The sequence below is a fragment of the Hibiscus syriacus genome, unplaced genomic scaffold, assembly GCF_006381635.1.
Source record: "Hibiscus syriacus cultivar Baekdansim isolate YM2019G1 unplaced genomic scaffold, ASM638163v2 tig00110814_pilon, whole genome shotgun sequence".
Classification (NCBI taxonomy): domain Eukaryota; kingdom Viridiplantae; phylum Streptophyta; class Magnoliopsida; order Malvales; family Malvaceae; genus Hibiscus; species Hibiscus syriacus.
This window is the reverse complement of record NW_024062872.1, coordinates 52,375-75,637: the sequence shown is the minus strand read 5'-3', so window position 1 is coordinate 75,637 and position 23,263 is coordinate 52,375. Positions and strand designations below refer to the sequence as shown.

Here is a 23,263-nt window from a genome sequence, read left to right as displayed (position 1 = left end):
GCCAAGTCAGACATGTTGTTAAACAATTTTTGTGAGTGTTTCAATAAGGTGAATATGACAAACCAATTCATACAAGTTTTTAAAAATTGTTATTATGTAATCAAAGATGTTTTTTTCATTTTGTGATTAGTTGATACTTGAAGCTAGAGATAAACCAATTATTACATATTTGGAGTCCATTAGAACAATGTTGATGCAAAGAATTAAAAAAAAGGATCAAGCTAATAAGTTTGTTGGGCCTGTATGCCCTAAAATTCAGAAGAAACTTTGTAATGCAATATCACAAGCAAGTAGGTATAACTTTTTATATTTTTGCCATTTGTTTTGATTGTATATTGGTAATGCTTATGTATGTTTTTGGTTAACTTGGTAATACATATTCTTCATGCATACTATTATTGCATATTGTTACTGCATAATGTTATTGCATATTGTTCATGCATACATTTGTTGGCCCATTCATGCTGGTGGTGTAACTTCCTTCATATCAAGTTAGTGATTAAATTGAAATATTTCAGAATTTGTTGTCCAAATAGATAAATTGAAATGTTTGGGGAATTATATGAAGAATGCTGTGTAGGATTTAAATATTAAAGAATGAGGTATAGAAGGGCAAAATGGTAATTTGATGGAAATAAAATTATTAAGTGGGGATATATGGGTTACACGTGGGATGAAGGAGATTAAGGAAGCCTTCTAGAGTTATCTTCTTCATCATCTTTCAGCCGTGAACTCTAACTTGTTAAGGTGATATTTCTTATTAGTTGATTTTTAGTTGAAATTAATCTTGGTTTTTAATCATTAGATGATACTTAAGCTTAAGGAAAACTTAAGTCATCTTAAAACTATAAGATGAAAAAGATAATATAGATTAGAGATTGAGAGTTTTTAAGTGAAATCTTGAAGAATAGTTGATAAGTTAAATTTGAAGCTAAATTTGACTTGTCAATGTTTAAATTAAGAGATAAGAAGCGATAGAATTGAATTTAGAACAAGTAGAAAATTTAGTATGATTCTTGAATTCCATATGGAAGATAGGATTTTGAGATTTAATATAGGATAAATGAGTACAAATGGACTTAAGTATGTGTGTTTGAGTTTAGTATATAAAAGGGTTGAAATATTAAGGGTTTAAGTTGAAAAGGAAATGATTTTCGAGCTCAAAATATGATTTCTGGGCTAGGGGAATCGGTACCCATTCAAGGGGAATCGATACCCCCTCAACAAACATGAATTTCCAGAATGTCATAGGGGAATCGATACCCCCGCAGTAGGGAACCGATTCCCCCTAAAGGAAAAATGTGAATACTGATTTATTAAGTTCGTTTAAGTTGCTAGTATCAAATTACAAGGTGTAGTCATCTGATAATTTCCCTTAAAATGTATAATTATGTAGATATTGAACGTGAATTTGTTCCGAAACAATCGAAGAATTAGAAACGATCAAGAGAAAGAAAGTGCTAGAATCACACAAGGCTAAGGTGAGTGTAAACAAGTTAGTTTATGATGTTTAATGGAAATAAGACTTGCGATGAGTCTATTTCCTATATTAGAATGTATAAATTTATGATCATATACATATGTTTGATTTGAGTATATAAGATATAAATTACAATATGTGTTAAATAATTTGTGTGAATACATGTATTGTGATCAGTTATAGGAACTAATAGGAATGATCTATATGATTGCATGGGAAAGTGAAACATGTTATATGATTTAGGTATGGAAATGATCTATGTGTAAGTAACTATGTGATTAAGTGACTATGTGTGAAATGGAGTAAACTAGGTAATTATAAAGTATGTGAATTGATATGACAGAAAGCTATAAAGAGCAAGTTATAAGCTATATGATATGATCTATGTGAGTACATGCATGTGATATATGTCACCTGATATGAACATATGTGATGTGCTTTATATGACAAGAATGATATACAAGTATATGAGAACAGGATATGAGATTATATGTTTATATGATATGATATGATAGATAATATGTGAACATATGCAAATGACATGTTACATGATATGAAGTGGATGATCATGTGCACATGAATATATATATATATATATATATATATATATATATATATATATATTTACATAATTCATATGATATTGCCATAATGAATGGTATGTTATGTGAGGTATAGGAGAACATATGTGAACAAGATCTGTCATGATTGGTTACATGAACATAGGTGGAATAATATAAACTATGAGACATAATATACGTGATTACATGTATATGTATTGTGTGTTATATCATATAAGAAAGATGTTTACACATACATGATGTATGTGATAGAAGAGAAAGAATGTGTGATTATAAGAGAATGCCCATGTTATATGGTACGAGAGCTATAGGTATAGTTGGCATGCCAAGATTTGAGGGTTTACCTATGTCTTACGGGACATATGGACAATATACCTATGTTCTAAGGAACATATGGACAGTTTACCTAGGTTCTTCGGAACCTATGGACAGTTGCCGAGGTTCTTTATGACCTCTAGATAGTTACCAAGGTTCCTTGTGACCTCTGGATAGGTCCTTTGGGACATTTGTACGAGCTGTGGTGACAGCATATGTGTGCACAACCTCATAGTACTCATATACCTTGAGTTCTCAGTAATGTACATGGGCTTATAAAAGATACAAAAAAAAGTTTGTACGATGGTATGTTATCATGTTACCATTTTTTTATTGAATTAGGTATGCATATGAACTAATAAAGAGGTATGGATCAATATATGTTAGGAATATAAATACGTTATCAAAGTATAAGAATATGTAGTTAATAGATAAGGAGATTAATAATTTGAGATGAATTTATCTTATGTGATGAAATGAAATGATTTTTGGATAACATGATAGAATATATTATGCATACATTGTTACATGTTATAAGTGTATTATATATTTTTTATAATGCCTCACTAAGTCTATGACTTAGCGTGTAAGCGTTTTTACACGTATGTTACAAAGAGCAAGAGGATCGAGAATAGAATTTGCAGAGCAGCATATCTTCACTCAACGATCAGATCAGAAGTAAATTCATAGTATGTGTTTTGGTTGAATTAAAAGTTTTGGCATGTACAAAAGTATAATTTACGCATGCTCTGATAAATTTTGTAATATGTCAAACTGAATTATGTAAATATGACTTTTGTGTGAATAGAAAATTTAAATTTTCTATTTTTTTTTATAAATGTTCGAGCTTTGAAAAGTCAATGTGATACTTCAGACTCGTATCTGGGTCGGGTACGGGTTGGGGTGTTACAGGTGGACCAACATACCAAGTTTCATGTGGTCCTTCAAATTAGCAATGTGTCAACATTGAAACTAGAACTTGTTCATGTAGAAAATGGGAACTAATAGGTAACTTAATGTTTTATTAATATAATGTTAATTGTTTCTTTTCTTTATTTTTATAATTACTAATTGTTTTTTTAATCTAGGTATTCCTTGTATACATGCAATTTCTATTATAATCATGAATCATGAAACCCAGAAAACTTTATGGACCAATGCTACTTAGTGAAAACCCAAATGGACATATACTCAAATTTTATCAACCCGATAAGAGGTCCTAATTAGTGGACTCCTATTGAAACAATGGAGCTTATCTTACCACCTACCTTGAGAAGGCCACCGGGAAGACCACACAAGAACAGAAGAAGGGAGGCTGATGAAGCACCCTCTTATACTCGTAGGGTGACAAAGAGGGGAGTTAAAATATTATGTAGAAAGTGTGGGGGTTCTGGACATAATGTCAGAACATGCAAGGGTCAGGTTGGTCGCAATACAAGGCCCCTCCAACAAACATCTGCTGCAAGAAGATCAAAACTGCCAGTATGTTATAGATTGACTTTGTTTTAGCTTGCATTTGTTTTAGATTGATTGGAGCTTATTGATTGTATTTGTTTTTTATTACAGTTTAGAAGATCAAATGAAGCTGTCATGCAAAATTAAACAAGTAGTTCAAGGTCACAACAACCTGCAGGGGTCCATACTGTTAGATGCATGCCCACTCCCACTGTACCATTGAGTCAAGATAGTTGTGTCACTCAATCGTCTCCCCATCAACAAGCTCCAACACCAAACCAAGATGCGATGCAAAATCAAAGAACTAGTCCAAGGGCACAATCACCTTCACAAGGCTATACGGTTAGATGGATGCCTACCCCCACTGTCCACATTAGGCAGCAAACTTATTTCAGCCAGTCATCTCCAAAGAGGCATAAAAGTGATACTTCTGGCAGCCAACCATCTCCACAAAACTAGACCTTTTGTTTGATATTTTGAGTAGTGCAATTGACCATGCACATTATAGTGCTTTGATCAGCTGATATTGTTAGGTTTTGTGGTGGTAGTTAATATTGTTAGGACACGTGAGGGATAGTTGATATTGTTAGGTTTTGTGGTGACAATTGACAGTAGCTTATGTATGTCCAAACAATTGTTCTCTAAATCTTTTGTGTATTTGCTTATGTGTATTAGTCAAACATTCGATGTATGCCATATATTGGCTTGAAAATGAATTCAATGAAATTTTTTGTATGTTTTATATCCTTATATTTGAAGCATTTCCTTAAGACAAATCTATCTCACAAATTTAACATTTCATTAATACTTAAAGCATTACACTGGAAATAACAGGTTACATATATTGCATCTTCAATTCTAACACACGTCTATTAACCCATACAATGTAGTTAACAACACAACATAATATTACCAGAAATTACTCTAACAAAGAAGACAAAAAAAACAAGACTTAAGAGATTATAATTCCCACTATCACTCCCGCAAAGAAAACAAGAACAAAAGTCAAAATCCATAGATCCAATCTTTCTTAGAAGACCAACAATAATAGCTTTTTACTGATAACTTACTAGTGGATCATACCAGCAAAAAAACTTGCAAACCCGAGCCCTTTTTTTATAATTTCCACAACCCCAAAATCTCCTATCAAGATTTTCGCTGGTTCATTCGGTTGTTAGCGTCGAACGAACTCCACAAAAGCACATTCGATTCTTATTTTCTTCATCCATGTTTTGAAGCATTCTTCTCTTTTTCTTCCTTCACTCTTTCTTTCTTCAATTGCCAGCAGCTATGTTAGGGTTTTTAGAATGATAAAACATTTGAATTTTAAACTTTGGGTGCCCTTTAAATGGGGTTCTTTTTCTTATGTTTTAATTGAGGTGGCGTCCTATATGTCGATGACATGGCGTCCTGCATGTCAAACCTGGAAACAACCAGCTTACTCAGCAGCCACGTCGGACTCTCCGTTTTTTTTAACGGAGAGTGGTCTTATTGAAGCAATTAAAAAGTTTGGTGGTCGAATTGAGACAAAAAATAGTTCGGTGGCAAGATTGATTTATGAGCATAGTTTGGTGGTCTCCCGTGTAGTTTACCCTAAAAAGTAAGTACTTTAAATATTCTATTTCTTTTTTTTTTTTGATGAAAAAATATTATATTTCTTTAAGTTTTCATTTGTTTTTTTTATTAAAAGAGGTATTGAAATTATATTTCGTTACGATCTCAAGGTATGACCTTTAACATGATCATATTTTAATACATATATTTCTGAAAGAAAATAGATATAATTAAAGTGCTTATTTTCCATTTAAGACGTTTATTTATTTATTTTGGGGCTTGGGCGTTGGATGTGGATGTGGATGTGCGTCTGTATGAAGTGGCATGGGACCTGCTATGACGCGCATACACGTTGTTTCCTACGTGGACATCACTTTGAAGCCACGCAAGGCACCCTTCCTTTTCAAACCTAAGTCTTCAATTTCAGATTTATAAATTATTTTTACATTTTTAAAATGTATAACTCTATGTATTGGGATGTAACTCATTTCTTTATTTTCTTTTTTTATTCACTAACTCTTTGGGAGTTTGTGAAATGAATTGTTTTTACTAAGATGTCAATGAATCTTCTTGTTTGGATGTAATGAATCTTGCACGAGGTAATCCTAGCTTTAATCAATACAAAATTTACGATTAATAATATAATTCATAAAAAAATAAATAAGTGAATGGCAGTTTATGAATACTGGTACCTTTTCAAGGAAACGTATGGTAAATCACTCAATTTATTTATTTAATTCATGTTGAAATAAAATAATTAAATAAAAAAAATTAAAATGGATTGATGATAGTAGTTTATCACATGTACATGGAACGAACCAAAATAAGAAATTGTGGATTGTCATTTTAATTTATTTAATAACGTTTTATTTATATACAGAGTTTTCATAAATTTGTCAATTGTTAAAAAAAAAGTATCGTTCTTCTTTCAGCCTTGATATTTTAGGTTCGAGTGGTTACGTTTATAGAATATGTATGTTGTCAATGATTATAAAAGATTATAAACAGATGTTATTTTATAATTACTTATATTAAAAAAATTGAATATGAGTTGTTAAATAACAACCCCAAATAGCAATAATTTGGCATACATATTTTTATATAAGAAAATAATACAACGAGAGAAGTGGCTTATTGGCTTTTGAGGGGGTATAGCATGTGCCCTTTCATGTTATTCTTTTAAGTTTATAGCTTCATGTGTCTTTCGTGTTAATAATTTATCTTCCAAAAATAGTTTTCCATTTTTAAGAAAAAAATTATTTTGTTCAAGAAAGGCCAAATGTCTTTTTCTAGAAAATATTATTTAGGTTGCTTTTCGGGGAATTTATTTAAGCATGATAGGTTAATTTCCATGACCACGCACGTTCAAATGTTTTGGCCTTTGCAATGGCATTTCTCCTGTTTTATTTTATTTTAAATAATTGATTGATCGTTATTTATTTTTATACTTTATTTAATATATAATTATAATTATAAATTTGGTTTGTACTGCTTTATGTTATAAAATAAAGCAAGTAAAAGAAATAGAAGAACAAGAGAACAAGAAAAACGTGAATAATTAATAAGAGAAATTTATATTACTTTTTCAATATAAAATATATACAAGATTTTATCTTAACTCTATATTTATAGAATACTAATCCTAATAAACATAAAAGTAATTATAATAAAATACGTCAAATTCATATTTAATACATAAAATTGTAATAATAATAAACATCCTCAAATAACTTATATTCATAACACTCTTCATTCTACGTCTATTGAAGATAATGTGTCTCGTTCCAAATTTACCAAGATAAAATTCTTATGGGGAAAATTTTCTTAGTGAAAGAAAAAGATTACACATATCTTTAATATGCACAACATGTCACCTCATTAAAAATCTTACTAGAAAAAAACTAGTAGGATAAAATCTTGGTTAAGGGGAAATAGTACACTATGTATTTACCCTCCTTTATGAAAACATCACATAAGATATTTGAGTCTTCACAATTCAATCTTAAATATAACTTTTAAATGTTGAAGTACACAATATATTGGTGAAAGATCTTCCAAGTTACCACTTGAAAGGTTTCGCTGAATATTTATATTATTATTCTTCTAAAAATCGTTAGAGAGTCAAATTTAAGAAAATATATTTCGTTTCGACTCTTTTGATATATTTTCCTTTCAATTGAGCTATACATTGTATACTATAATCGTACAAGATAGATGATATCATATCTTTAGGAGTAAATCACAAGCTTTCTAAATATGTTGAGTACCAACACATTCTCAACTTGTCTCATCCATAATAATTGTTTCTACATGACTTTAAGATGCATCGAATAATGTTTGAAGATGTAATGATATTTAACACTTTATTTGTATTGAATCTCTTTAAGATCCTTTCGATATAAGTCCATTCATATTAAAAAATTTATATTTACGTGCCTGATCTATAAATTAAGAAAAAAATGATTTCATGATTCTTTATTTCTAATTCTCTATTTAAATAGTCAAGTATTTTTAAAACTCTTCGGGGTTACAATTTGTAAGTAATGGATATATGTTTCAAGTATGATTATGTGTATCTATTGAGCGGTACATGGATGAATTTGATGCTATATTGCATAATTAGAATGACATTATATCATATTTGCGTTGCATATAGTTTAGGCCGAGTTTGGTGTACTTTGGGACATATTTGAAATATGATTTTGACTATTTGGTACATGTGATATCGATACCAAACAGGAGGCATCAATACTATAAGCTTAATGTGAAATTTCAGAAGAATATTTAGTATCAATAATAATGTTGAGTATCATTACTACGCATATAGTATCGATACTCATTAAAGGGATCCAAATCCATTAACCACAAAAGGATATCAATATCACGGATCAATAACAATATTGTACTTATATAGTATCGATATTAGATCAATGTGTCGATAGCAATTTGAGCTTCGAAATTGGAAAAAATTATTTAGTATCGTTATTGTTCATCTAGTATAAGTACTATTCTAAGGAAATATCGATATCACGTGAACTATATCAAGATCAAAAATAATGAATGTTTAAGATTATTCTATTTAGTCATTGATTGACGATGATGCTAATGAAATGATTCTGAAGTAGGCTAAATTGCATGATTTGGCCACTGATGTCCATATTTAAGATTGTGATGATAATTTACTCTTTAAAGCACAATTTGATCAACTAACTATTCGATATTCAAATTAGGTAAAAAATTATTTATTTTGATTCGTATTAATATGTGTAATATTGTCGATTCGATTCTCGGCCAAATCTTGTTGAAGATGTTACGAATACATGACATATTCAAACCTAAACAAGCAGTTCACATTTATTGTAGAAATCACCCTAAATTGAAAGACCACCTCCAATTAATATCAATAATTTATGAACAGGGTTGATTCAAGAGGTAAGCAGTTTGATATTGCTTTAGTAGGTCTCGAGTTCGAGTCCTTGTGTATGCAGAAAATTTTCACTTGAAGACTCACCCACCAAAATCAGGTGTGTGTGACCCGGATCGATCCGAATTAATTAAGTCAAAGCCTTGGGAGCAGGAAGGGCAAAAATATATATATATATATATCAAGAATTTTACACTTTAACTGATAAACTTTTTCTTCCGAATTATACGAGCATCAGAGGAGCTTTTTGGGTAAACTATACCATTAGTTACTTAATTAAGGGTTTAGTAACAAACATGTCACTTTTCCTATAAAAGCTACAAACATGTCACATTATCATTAAAATTGAAGCAGGTGTTTGATGTAGTATGATATAATAACATTTTCGAAATAATTCATAAAATACAATCTTTCATATTTAAAAATTTCCATCTATTTTGTCTCTTTTGAATATTGACCATTAAATAAATATTTAGTGAGCCAAAAAAATTACTTTTTAATAGTGTGTCATATGTCAATTATTGACATTTTCTATATTATCTTAATATAAACATTTTATAATGTTTAAATATTAAAAGTTGAAATAAAAAAATAAAAAAATATTAAAAATTAATTCTATTTATACCTGAAGTAAATCGACATTTTTTAAAATATCTTATATCAATTTATGACTGATCCAAAAATCTGCGTCAAATTCTATGATAAAAATAAGAGAAAATAATCTCAGTGACCGAAAATGCCTTATAATATATGATTTTAATCAACTTTTTTTGGATTTGCCAAAATGACCAACAAAATCGCAACGCGAATTCTAATTTTTCAACTCAGTTTCCAAATTCGCAACGCGAATATCCAGATTCGCAACGCGATTTTGAAAAATGTGTTGCGATAGTTAAAATGTGTTGCGAGAGTTTGAAAAACGTGTTGTTGCGATAGTGAAAAAAGTGTTTCGATAGTGAAAAATCCAAAATAAGTTTACATTTTAACTATTCCAAATTCACGTGGAGTTTAAAACAATAAATAATGTATTGCGATAGTGTAAAAGATTCCCAAGCCATTTGTAAGATCTTAGTTTGAAACAATAAAGAATGTGTTGCGATAGTGTAAAAGATTCCCAAGTGTTTGCAATGCTCAATCCCACATAGTATTGAAAACACTATTGGGAATAGGTATTTAAGGCTTGGATTTCTCACTTCCTTGTTGAGTGGAAGAGAACAAGGGGACTCTCGCGCACCGCCGCCGCCGCCGTCCCGTCTCGTGGTCGTGGTAATACGTGTCTTCGACAAGTCCGTGCGGATACTATCTTTTTAGAGAAAATTCTTAAGAAATCGCAACGAATTTGGACTAACGTAAATTTGGAAAATCGCATTGCGATTTTGTATTATCGCGTTGCGATTTTGTAGCGATAGTCAGAATCGCGTTGCGATTTTGTAGCGATAATCAGAATCGCGTTGCGATTTTGTATTATCGCGTTGCGATAGTCAGAATCGCGTTGCGATTTTGTATTATCGCGTTGCGATAGTCAGAATCGCGTTGCGAATCTGGAAACTGATTTGCGATACTGGAGATCGCGTTGCGATTTAGAGATCGCATTGCGATTTTGTTGGTCATTTTGGCAAATTCAAAAAAAATTGGTCAAAATCGTATATTATAAGACATTTTCGGTCACTGAGGTTATTTTCTCTAAAAATAAATAGATTTATTAACAGATAAATAGTTTATGTATAAAATTGAGAATGAATAAATAAATATATGACATTGAAAAAAATAAATATTTAACCCAAATAACTCTAACTTATACTGATCTAAACCGTAAACGTTGAATCTTGTTACTTGAAGAAAAACCAAACTTCTTGATATATTATTTTAAAGATATTTAGTTTGGTAATTTGGTTTAACAAATAGAGAAGATGGATAATTTGGTTTAAATAAATTTGAAACGCGAACATGGCATTAAATATCCAGTCATTGAGTAACTTTAATCTGAACATTTTCGTGGCATGTCGCAATCATTCATGACTAATGAAAAAATTAAAATGGAGCCCCACAATTGACTTTTGCTGCTTGCAATACTTGTTTACTGTATTAATCCAAAACTAGACCTTCGTCAAAATTTTCTTGCCAACCAAACACTAATCAGATCATTGGAAATAAATAATTGTCATAATATATTAAATAGTTTTAAAATATATTTTATAAAAGTATCAAACTCGCTAATTCAGAAATGCGTTCAATAATCCAATTGTTTAATTAGTTGACTATTGTGATATTATTTTATAAAAAAACAGTTGACCTAAAATATTGTCAACTTGTGTTGAAGTAATAAAAATAATGGGTGAGGCAACAAAGCACGAGAGGTTGATAAGATTTGAAGTTAGTTGTTGCTTCTACAATTTGTTCACTAGGGTTTCTTCGAAAGCAACAGCAACTATTGTAAATTACCCATGAACAAAGCTAATGTTAAATCGACGTGACATTTTAATTATTCAATTGAATTAAATTAGTTAGATTATAAAATTGAATGTTAAATTTTTTATATAATATTATAGATTCATTAAATGAATAGTGCTCTTCTTTAGTATTTTGAATTAAATAATTATGTTCGTAGAATATGTAGAAATTTTTTAAATAAATACCAATTTATAATTATTTTAAATTAATCAAAAACAAAAACGATACGATATATCATTATTTTCGAGGTACAAATTCCGAATCCAAGTGTGCGAGCAATATGAACTTTAATTAAAGTGCACAGCACAAGCTTCGTTTGTGGACAAGGTTTAGAATTAATTGCTGTTACTTGACAATAATTTCAAGAGACTTTGTAACTCGCGTCTTCTTTTAATTTGGGTGCTAAAAATCCAGAATATATTGCCCACTCTAAAACAAATTGATGACGTAAGCAATGATGTTTTATGCGTTTATTTTATTTATTACTTTTAATTGAATATTATTTATTAAAAAATATTATCGTGGAAAGATGAACATAATTCAAATTGAACACATCGATTTAATCGAAATGATAATTTATTTGTATTTAATTAGTTTTAATAGACTTTATAAATGGTTTAAATTATCTAAATAATTTATCACTTGTCCTCAACTTATGATACTCATTATATTAGTCCCTAAATTTTTAAAAATTCTAATATCATCCTTAAACTATGTCTATCGTTGTAGATTAGTCCTCAAACTTATAAACATTTTTATCCCCAAACTATGACGTTCTTTCTAAATTAGTCCCCAAAATTTTTTGAACATTTCAATTTTATCTCAAGATATACATATATACTAATCACACCCCTTGTTAATAAGTTATATTATTATATGTTTTAAAAAATAAAATTTAGGCTAAACTATAGTGGAAACTAATTACATATTTGGAGGGATTTGAGGATGAAATTGGAAGAATGAAAAGTTTTGGGATCAATTTAAAATGAGGGTTATAGTTTGAGGATAAAATTGGAATGTTCAAAAGTTTAAAGAATAATTTAGCATAAGAGTCATAGTTTGGAAGAAATTGAAATATTTAAAAGATTAAGGATCAATTTAAAATAAGGGTCATAGTTTGGGGACATATGATGCAATTAACTCAAAATTATAAGTAATTTTTTTAATATAAATTATTTAAATATTTCATAAAAATAATTGTATATATAATAATAAATATATCGTACAAACCAAGTTATCTCGGTGGTAAATGAATTGTTGTTTTTTATTGAGGTTTCCGGTTTGAGTATTATGAATTCAAGTGGTGTGAACGTTTAAAGTCAAATGGTTGAGAGATATCTTTAAATAAATTCTGCCTTTTACTTATCTCGTACGAACATTAATAAACGAATATAAATGAGATTTTAGTGGAGCGGTTCGTGAATAATTTATTGAAGGAATGATTCGTTTACAACCTTATTTACTATAGAATCGAAACCCCAATATTTTGTCCACTAACAACCAAAAACTTCCCCTAAATACATAGAATCTCATAATGCAGGATTGATACAAAATGATGATTTGAAGTAAGAATTTACCTTGGGTTCATACCGCATCATGGTTTTGTCTGAAATCACACAAACCAGTCAGAAACATGTAGGTTACTAATGGAAAATAAAAATCAGACTTACAAGCTGCTCTTTTGGGTCAGTAAAACTCGATTCAACTTGAAAAAATCGATTTTTTTTATTTGATTCGATTTTTTTTTCAAATAAAGTATAAATTATAAAATTGACTCGTCAACTCGACTAAACTCGATCGGATACTCGCTCCTTCATGTTCAGAACCTGTAAGACCGGATTCTAATTTCCAAGATCCATTCGCTGTTGATGTTCATTTCTTGTCCCATGTTTATTTTCTGAACTAAACTTGTTGCCTCTATTCGAATTGTCTGCAAAACGAAGCAAAATGTGACGGTTTCAACCCAAGTGAACTTCAGAAAATTAAATCCAATACTAGCTAATCGACTTTCCATCTATTGGACCCTTGAGAATGAAGGTCCGACCAAATGTAAGCTGATTATAAGTATAAGACAACCTTAACACGTTAGAATATACAATGTTACCCACAAATCCGATGTAAGAAGTAAAAGTGGTTACCTTACCTTTCAAGCAAAATCAGCTATGAGCATATCAACAACACTGGGACACACTATTCCAGTGACCTGCAACTCTTTGAGCACGAATTAGACAACCTTATTCCTAAACCCATCATTCGATGCATCATCTTCTAAGACGAATCAAACCCTTCTTTAATCTCATTTTTGTCATCTACCAACATCGCTTCCTCTTTCAACGCATCAACTTCGCCACTACAAGTAGCAGAAAATTCTGGGATAGGTTCGAGTTATCTTTTTTTACTTGATAACAAAATTTCAATCTGAAGCTACTATCCTCAAGATTAATGTCACTCACTCTTCCAATGATCTTTACATGATGGAAAAGCAGGAAACATGATAACAATGCAGATATTTTCATGGCTGTCAAACCTTCCAACTTTGAGGCACCTCTAATTGTATAACTATCGTAAATTGTGGAGACACTGAGGAAAATTTGATTTAAACTACATTGAAATCAACATTGTAAGACGGATCGTAATGCAGATTATCAAATCTTGCATGTCTACTTGCAACTCTTATTAATCTATAACCATCTATTTCCAAAACCCAAAATCTTTATGTTTGCTTATATTTAATCATCACATAGCTTTACAGAATCTAGTTGGCCAGAAACTTGAGGTATGCAATTCGAGCAGCATCACTTTTTTGTCTAACATCCTCGTACATCTTCACCGAGGCCTCACAGAATTTGTTTAGTCTATCAAGAACCCGAGTCAAACTTGCCAGTATGCAGCTCAACGCGGAAGATACATCATCAGTTGTATTGCCATCTGTTAGTGCATAAAGACCGTGTTTGCTATCGGATTCTCCATTGTTTTCATCAAGTAATTTGTCTTCTGTAGTTTGGCTACTTGTTGACCCATTAAATGAAAAATATCAGATAAGAAGGCTTTGATGGCAACGCTAAGTTCCTCATCTGGCAAGGCTTTTAACACAGCTGACCATTCACGACGTAGGACAAATATTGGTGGCCTGTATCCCAGATATCGATGAGATGAGAATGGATATTGATTCTTCAAACATTCCTGCGGTTCTATGATGCATTCAAAGCTTCCAAATAAGATGCATGACTATTGACCCAGTCGGTAAAGCTAACACCAAAGTATTCAAATTCTTGCTTAAGCTGAGCCATAATTTGCCTCCTCGCACCTCCCTGTGGCGCATCCATTGAGTTCCTTAAATGGTATGCCAGTGAGATGGTGATATATTGTGAATGATGGCATTCAAGAATTGTCTTCCACATTCTGAGCAATCTGCAAAGACAAGCATAAGCTTAATCGAGACATTAATGCCACTGTTTCTGTAAACTCTAGATTTTCAAGTGCATATGGGAGTGAAGTTTAAGTCATTCAAAAATTTATGGTTTAAAGGAGCTTACCCCTCAGTTAACTCTACAAGCTGTGGCTGCAACTCTTCATCTCTCATTTTTTTTTCAATTCGCTTTGATATATTATTAACAGAATGAAGTGCCACTCTAATTCGGGAGTGTAGATCCTTTCCAACTGCCCGTGTTTTGTCGATCACTTGGGTGCTAAGATCCTTAGCAAACTGGTGTCTGAGCTGATCACGCTCCCGATCATACTTCTTCCTTATAGATTCACTAGACTAACGGGTGCAAAAAAGCAAACATGTCAGTGTATTGAAGGGCAACACTGCTCATTAGATGAATTTAAAGCATAGCTACTAAAACTGGCAGATATCGACTGGACTTTGGTGATACTCAGTACACTACTTTTTAAGTGATTTCAGTAAGTACCTTAACTTCATCATGGAGTTTTCTTTCCCATGCATACAGTCTTTCCAAGGTGGACGAATGGCTACCAGCAATCATGCAGAACTCTTCAGTAAAATCAATTGCTCTGTCGTCAGCATCACCTGTGGCTAGTGGATTCCTTGATGAAGAAGACCTAGAAGATGCTGATCTCTTCCAGTGTATGACTTTACTTGTTGCATTGGCTCTACAATATTATGGCTTGAGAAAAGAATGATACAGTTCATAAGTGGTAAGTAAAAAGAGTAAGAAGTCAACTAAGTTAAAAGGACTATCCTTCAATTGCCTTAATGAAATAGAAATTCTTACCATAACTAACATCAGAAAACTAATACCATAATCAGTACATACAGAAGAAAGAGCTTACCATGAGAAACCAAAGCAGTATTCCCACGACAGCAAACAGGTCGCAAAGCTTCCAGCAATGTCGAGGATTCCCCTACAATGAGAGATTTTATTGTAAGATGATAGCAGACGAGGAATCAGTAGTATATAACTATATGTAGCACTAGAATTGAATAGACAATAAAAGAAATCGAATCCAAAATTTGAAGTTCAATGAGCAGTAAAATGTTGCTCATGAACAGAAAGGATTACCTTCAGCTTCAGAGTATCCAACCTTGATTTTGTTAGACTCAAGCATCCGAGACACTTCTAGACCTGCTTCCAAGGCTCGGAAGAACCGATGTTCAATATCTTTTATGCTTGTGTCATAACCTAGCTTCCGATCATTTTAAATTAGGTTGATTGGACACCCTAGCGTACCTTTTATCTAATCTATGTTTATAAAAAATTTGTCGGATTCGGGAGTCGATTACAGTCATGGAAGGATTAACACCCTTGTACTGCCCTTTCGGTACCTATTTAATTTCTCGGTTGTCTTAATTGCAAAAATTAAAGTTTAAATTAAATTTTGAAAGTTCGATCCAAATTACTTACCTTTGATGAAGTTAAAATTGCCCTAAAAAAAGTAAAAATAATGTTAAGTAAAATAAAATAAGACAAAATAAAAAGGTATTAAATTAAAAGAAAATAATCACTAAAGAAGGATTAAATTAAAGAAGGATTAAATTGGAAAGAATTTAAAATTAAGGGTCAAATTAATGTTAATGGAGAGCTGCAAGGGAAGAAATAAAAGTTAGGAGGTCAATTCACAAAATATAAGAAATGAACTCGGGGATTAAATCGAATTAATTTAAAATTCAATGACAAATTTACAACATGTGACCAAAATGAATTACACTTAAAAAGACTTCGGAAATAATTTAAGATTCTTATATTTACGCCCTAGTCCCTCGTTATAAATACCCCAAAACTTCAAAAAAAATCATTTTATAACATTCCAAAAAAAAACTCTAAAACCCTCTCAACCCTCTCTCCAAACCGGCCCTATGGCCGGTCACCCTCCCCGATGGGATGCCACCGTCAACCGCCGCTCCGGCTACCACCACCGATGGCCGAAAAAGATCTAACTTCACCAAAACGTTCCTCCCGACCTCCTTAACACCAATCCGAAACCTGATTGCACAAAAAGATACCAAATCGGCGTAGATCTACCAAAAAAAACGTTCGGATTTTTACTTTTTTTAGGGGGAAACGTTTTCTTTTCTTCTCCAACGATGCTCCTATGTACTTCCAACGGCCTGTGATGCAACAAAGCTTTGAGCTTTGTTGTTTCGCTCTTGATTTCGGTTGTTTTTTTTATTTTTGCTTTTGCTTTGGCTTTGTTTTTGTGTTTGTATTTTCTGGTAGCTTGAATTTTTGGTATTTTGCTGCTCGATTTTTCCTTGGGTATTATTTCGAAGTTTTTTCGGTGATCTTTTCTTGTGTCTTGTTGTTGTGCCTGGTTTATAGCCTTATGGTCGGCCGTTGTGGTCCCGAATATCTCGGGGTGTTGGTTGATCTTTTGGCATGTCGTTGCTGCTCCGATTTCATGTTTTGGGGTCGAGAAATCCGATCGACTCTCGAATTGTTAAGGCGTGTGGCCTCTACGTGCATTCCCCGTGCGGAGCCCTTGCTTAATATAGAACCCTAATTATTTTTGGGCTGGGTCAAGCCCCCTAACCGGGCTGGCTTGCTGGGTCAGGCATGTTAGCTCAGTTGGGCTGCACTTTGGACTGAATTAGACCCGTTAAAAATAAAATTAAATAAATAAATAATAATATAACCTAATATATAAAATAATAATAAATAATAATAATAATAAACTATATAACATATATTATATTTCCAACAAATATATAATATGTTTTCAAAAAATTATATATATTATATATTTTTCAAAAATTATTTTCAAAATCATATTATACGTTTTCAAAACAATTTTTAAAAATTGTATATGATACGTTTTCGAAACTATTTTTTAAAACTATATATCATATGTTTTCAAAACCATTTTTTTAAAAAACTATATATTATACGTTTTCAAAAAAATATGTTTTCAAAAACTATATTATATATGTTTTCAAAACTACATATTCAAAAATTATATATTATACGATTTCAAAAATACGTTTTCAAAACATATACTATATACTTTCAAAAATTACATATAAACTTATTTTATATATATTATATATTATATAATAATAAAAATTCCTTAATATCCCGGACGAAAAGGAGCATCTACGGCTTCAAAGAAAATCCTTGGCTCTATGGGTTACAAACTCAGAATGATACTCTTTCTGCAGATAAATCTTTCTCCCCCATAATTTTCCCCCTTTTGAACTTGATTGTTCAAGAGCACCTTGGCTCACCAAAGTTTCACCTGGACCATTAACATTATGTTCTACACCTAGCTGCCCCATTTCCTTGGCCTTTGTCTGCCTAGTTCCAACACCATGATCAATACCTTTGCTCCTAAACTCTCCCCCACCCTCTCAAATCCTCAAAATCCACATCGACTGCATTATTCCCCACAAATCTAAAGCCCTCGCAATTATCGATGGGGTCAAAGAAATCCCAAGAGCCTGACGCAAAAGGAGGAACCGAAGGCGGCGACATTGTCATTACCGTTGCCAATGAATAATCCTCCAAAGAACTACCATTAGCAGGATTCACCTCAACAGTCACAGCAGCACTATTCGCTGCTCTCATGTAACTCAAATTGGTGGTTACCGGTGAAATGAGACTCTCATTTTCCAATGGTGAATAAGAAACATCAACTCCTAAATGAGAAGGAGATGAAGGATAGGAGGACTGTGATGGGGTTTTCTCAAACTCAGTAGTCGAGGTTATTAGTGAAGACTCTATCAACATCTCAGCTTCAGCAGATTTTCTTAAAGCTATACCAATATTTCTAAGAGATTGAACGTAAGAAACATGAGCGGCCGCAAGAGCATACCTCGAATCAATAGCTTGCTTTATGAATCTCCTTTTCTCTTTACATAGACGCAAGGCTTCATTCTTACCAGCTTTTGAGTTTCCACTACCCATTTTTCCCTTCACCAAGAACAAAACGATCTACCTCATGAAATTATTCCATTTTTTTCTAGTCACTAAATGATAAGAAAAACAACTACCAACTTTGGGTAAGCTTAAGGAAGTCACTTTAGTAAAGAAAACCCATTTTTGGAGGTAAAAACTTTGTCAAACCAAAGAAAACGGAGGAGAACTGAGCAACCTTTTCTTCTCAGGAACAAAAGGGAACTCAGTTGGAATAAATATTTTATAATGACGATGGAGAAACACAGAGAAATTTACTGATTTAGTAGAAGGAAAATATCAAAGGAAAAACAGAGTAGTAGTAGTAGTTTTCAACAAAGGCAGATAAACATACTAGAGAAGAAGTCTCCCAAAATCAATGTAGAAGTAAAAAGTGATCGGGGATGTAATAAAATCAGGCACGTTAATAGATGGAAGCTAAGAAGAAGCCAATGGGAATTCCAAGCTCGAATCTTTTGAAAAAAAAACTTGAAGCAATTTGCAGAAGTTTGCAGAGATTGCCCGGTAATGAAATTGAAAACTTTTGCAGAGATTGTGAAGAAGGAAATGAGAGATGAATGAAGTGACAAAAAAAAAAAAAAAACAAACACACACGTACAAAAAAGCGAGAAAAGTAGAATCTAAGATTAGTGGATACAGAGAAAAGGTGGAAAGTATCTCGTACGAAATGTTATAAATTTTGTTATTATTTTTTAATAAAATTGATTAAAAATTATCATAAATATTATTATTTTTTACCGTTTTGTTATTATTGGACGTTTTATTAATTTTGTTAACATATTCGATAAAGTATTATCGATTTTGTTATTATTGGACACTTTACCGGATATGTTAAAAACATTAATGTTTTAGATAAAAATAATAATGTTTTAGGTAATTTTTTATCGATTTTATTAAAAATAATAATAATAAAACCGATAAAATCTTTCCTTAGTCGTATATTAAAATTGTCGTACGGTAAAATTTCCCTTAGAGTCTGTTTGTTTGGCTGTAATTTGTTTTCTGGAAAACCAATTCTAGAAAATGAATTATATTTCCAGAAAACAAATTACATTGTTTAGATGTTGCATTGTAAAATGTTTTACACGTTTAGTTAGTTTTCCTGAAAACAATTTACGAAATCCGTTTTTTTGTAAAAATGCATATATTTTTATATTTTTCTTGTTATTTACATTTTAAATTTTTTTAAGTTAATTTTTAAAATTGTATTTTATAAAATTTTAAAATGAAATGTTTTATTTGTATAAGTACATGAAATTAAATTTGTAGAAAATATATTAATTTTGTTGATTGTGTTATAAATACACAATTTTAGATTTGAAGTATTCATTATACTTTATCTATTAGTATTTTTAAAATTAAATTTTAACTCATAATTAATATTATATGTAGGTTTAATTAATATGATGTTGATAATGTATTAAAAATATATTATCAAAGTATATAATTAAAATTACATCATTATTAAAACAACAATAGTACATCACATTGAAATAATAATAATATTTTCAAAGTGTTTAATTAAAACTACACCACATTAAGATAATTATATTATCCAACCATAATAATACAAAGATATTGTCTAATTCATAATTAGTGCTACAACACATCAAACCAACATATGATTAAAGTCTATAAATAGTACTACAACACATTAAAGTTTAAATATTGTCTAAGTCATAAATAGTAGTACTCCAAATTAAAAGTTCACATCCTAACTTTGAGGAAACTTTTGTGATCAATGATATGCCAGGTTCAATGGTCGATCTTCGTATTGGAGAAAATTTCAACCAAATGTGCAGGTAGACTCCAGTAAGAAGAACATATCAACATATTACAACTAATAAGATTCAGACATCATAGAATATAAATATTAATCGATGAGAACAAATTGGCAATACGAAATAGCCAGTGTTAGAGTCATCATAGAGCATAAGTACAAAAAAATTCAGTCGATTAATTACACAAAGAAAACAACCTTATAAAACCTTACAAAATATCATGGAAAGAAAACACACATTCACATATAAATAACTAGTCAAATCTTGCAGTTAGTTAACACCTCCAAGTACCAAAAAAAAAAAAGCTCAAATCAAGCAAACAAGACATAGACAGACTAAACTTGAATAACAAAAGCAAATCAACTCGACAAAATTGAAGATTATATAAAACAAAATAAAAATGAAAAAATAAATTTACAATATTGAATTAATTCAAAGCACAACAGAAAGCTGCATAAATCTAAAGTGTTTCTCAGATTCAGAGAAGCAGTTATGACAACTGTCGTTTTGGATGTCAAAATAAATTTTTTATTCTCAATCAATAAATAAAGGAAATACGTAGTAAAGAGAAGTAAGGGTCGATTCCACAGGGACTTATAAAATTATAAATTTATGTTTGATTTATTTATGTCATGCGTGAAACAGTAAAAATAGAGGGATTTTGGTAAAAAGATATTAAAATAATAAAAGTAATTAAATAAATAAAAGAAATTAAAGTAAAAATAAGAAGATGAAGATTGTGAATAAATACGGTAAAAGTAGCCTCAAGCTTCGCTTTGACTCAATTTCCTTATGATCATCGAATAAGGTTTTCTCTTCGGGACTCACGTCGGTTACTTTGTCTACAAGGGCTATCCCCGTGACTCTATCCTGTATATTGAATACCCAAGGCAATCTTTGATTCCGGCTTCGGTAATTGATTCTAACAACATCAATTGTTGTAGATCAATTACCGTTTAAGTTCACGGCGTCCGACTCGGATTGTTGCTTCGATAACCATCAATTCCGATCTCAATTCCCTCTTGGCGAAGCTATCTCGCCAAGTGTGTTCCCAGGAAGTCGAATTGTTTTCTATAAGCCGAATCTTCCTCCCATATATTTAATCGTAACAACCTCTTGACCAAAGTCAATCTTTGATTTTGAGAACTGTTTTGATTTTGAAAAATAAGCGCAGAGATTGAGAGAGATATTCCGAAGATATTAAGGGTCTGTTTCAATTCTCCCGATGGAATTGAGTCATTGCGATAGCTCTCGACTTATGAAAAGTTTAACTAAGCATGACAAAAGGCATACTTAACATTTGAAAACAAAGCTTGAAAATAAAAGAAAAATGAAAAGTACTTGAAAAGTAAAAAGAGAAAACTTTTATAAAAACTAGAGAAAAAATAAGAATGTAATATGAATGATGAGTTTAGGCTTACCCCAAGTGGGTATTTATAGCCTCTTAAAGCCTAAAGGATAAACAAAGAAAATAAATAAAATAATCCTAAAGATAATTGTTTTTTAATTTTAATTTAAATTCAAACTTAAACTTGTCTCCTAATGCAACTCTGCTCGTCAATCTTCCAGAAGGCGTGCGGAGGAAGTCTTCTAGAAACTGTCACGTCAGACCGTGTCATGCCCAGAGTCGTGCCCATGTCTCTAACCGTGACCAAATAATAAAAAAAATACAGAATGCGCCCGTTTTGTCACTAATTCTGGAAAGAAAGTACCTGCACGAAAATAAACATAACACGACCAATTTAGCAGTAAAAATTCCTCAAAACCGAAGAAATAACGAGCAAAGATTAACGATTCTGAACACTCATCAAGTTACCAAGTACCAAGGTTCAGCTAGACACTCCAAAATTTAACTTTCATCCAAATTTGACTAAAGAGAGTCTATGGAATTTCCAGCAGTGAGAAAAAAAACTAAAAAAGCCAAAGTTGTGTACTGAGCTGGGAAGATATATTATAACTTGTACATTTCACAACAAATAAAGTAAAATCTATTAAAAAAAGAAAATGATAAGAAGACTGATATCATCTTTCTCTTTACAATAATAAAAGAATACATATAATTTCCCTTTGTTGACTGCAATTATCTTTTCTTCTTTGATTTCTCTCCTACTTACAAAAGCAGTTAACCTAAACCTATCAAATTTCCAACCAACATTCTTACTTGTTATCCCCAATTTATTGTTCTCCAAAAAGCCAAACTTATATATCATTATTTAAAAAATGCAAAGAAAGCATAAATACAACATCATCCGAAAAAGCAAAAGAAGGAATGAGAACTATTGAAAGTGGTCAAAATCCCATGCAGGAAAGGAAATCATATGAACAAAAATGGAGATAAAATCCAAATTATAAAATCAGCTGAAAAGTGAGGTAACATATAGATTTTAGATTAGAGTGTAGTTACTACCTCAAACCACCATCGCCATGTTCATTCAAGCTTTAAAAAATAATAATCTAAAAATCAGCTGAAAAAGTGAGGTAACACAGGGCACTTAACAAGTTAACCCTTTGAGATTATAAATGATAACCCATTATCATATTTGCATTAGAAACCGCAGACTCAGAAAAATAGTGGAAACCCAGATCGAAGTGATGGGGATAGCTATAAGCTAAATTGCTTAATAGACTGAACAAATCTACAAGACAATTGAATTCAGTACTTATACGTATTTTTATCCAATTTTTTCTAAAATTATATTGCCGCCAAAGAACAATCAATTATAGAACAATCTGAATACTATTTCGTATATAAATGTAGATCAATTATAGAACAATCAAAACAGAGGGAAAACAGGGACTCCATTTTTTCAATAAAATAAGTTAAAATGTGTGAAGAGAAGAGCAGAGAA

At 31.3% G+C, this 23,263-nt stretch overlaps 1 long non-coding RNA gene and 1 pseudogene across 1 annotated transcript; both read right to left on the bottom strand.

Annotated features, from left to right (window-relative positions):
- Positions 1–13,749: 13,749 nt before the first annotated feature.
- Positions 13,750–15,078, bottom strand: LOC120141861 (annotated as a pseudogene).
- Positions 15,079–15,185: 107 nt separating this feature from the next.
- Positions 15,186–15,853, bottom strand: LOC120141880. Its single transcript, XR_005517811.1, has 3 exons — positions 15,787–15,853; positions 15,557–15,628; positions 15,186–15,376 (listed from the first exon to the last, which is right to left on the bottom strand). It is a non-coding gene; the product is annotated as an uncharacterized LOC120141880 (long non-coding RNA).
- Between the last annotated feature and the right edge of the window lie 7,410 nt (positions 15,854–23,263).